The sequence below is a fragment of the Chrysochloris asiatica genome, unplaced genomic scaffold (assembly GCF_000296735.1).
Source record: "Chrysochloris asiatica unplaced genomic scaffold, ChrAsi1.0 scaffold03216, whole genome shotgun sequence".
NCBI lineage: Eukaryota > Metazoa > Chordata > Mammalia > Afrosoricida > Chrysochloridae > Chrysochloris > Chrysochloris asiatica.
The window spans coordinates 9,798-10,366 of NW_006411734.1; positions in this window are offsets into that span (position 1 = coordinate 9,798).

A 569-nucleotide genomic window follows, 5' to 3' on the forward strand; every position below is an offset into this window, starting at 1 on the left:
ACATTTAGAAATTTAGGTTGTCTCCATCTTTCTGATGTGTCTCTTGTAGACAGCATATTGAAGAATCCTATTTTATGATCAATTCTGCTCCTCTCTGTCCCTTGACTGGTACATTTAATCTATTTACATACAGTGTAATGATCAGTATGATAAACACTGGACTGTGAATCACAACGTCCTCAGTTTAATCTTGCCAGCCACTCAGTGCAAGAAAGATGAGGCTTTCTGCTCCCATGAAGATTTAATGCCTTGGAAACCTTATACAGGCTTGCTGTAAGTCAGAACTAACTTGATGGCATTTAATAACAACACATGATTCAATTGCTATTATTTTGCTGTGTGCTTTTTTTTTTTTCAGCGCATAAATTCTTTTATTTATTTTTCTGATGAATACAGTTATTGACATAATGTTTCTGAGTAACAAGAAACTATTTTGTATAGGTCAAACCCTTCACCACATATCTTAAATCCTCCCAAAGTGCAAATCACTAAGCAGAGCTTTAAGTGAAGGGAGGTAATATGAACCCATGCTAAATTATTCCAAGTTATTTTATTTTTCTAGTTTTTTA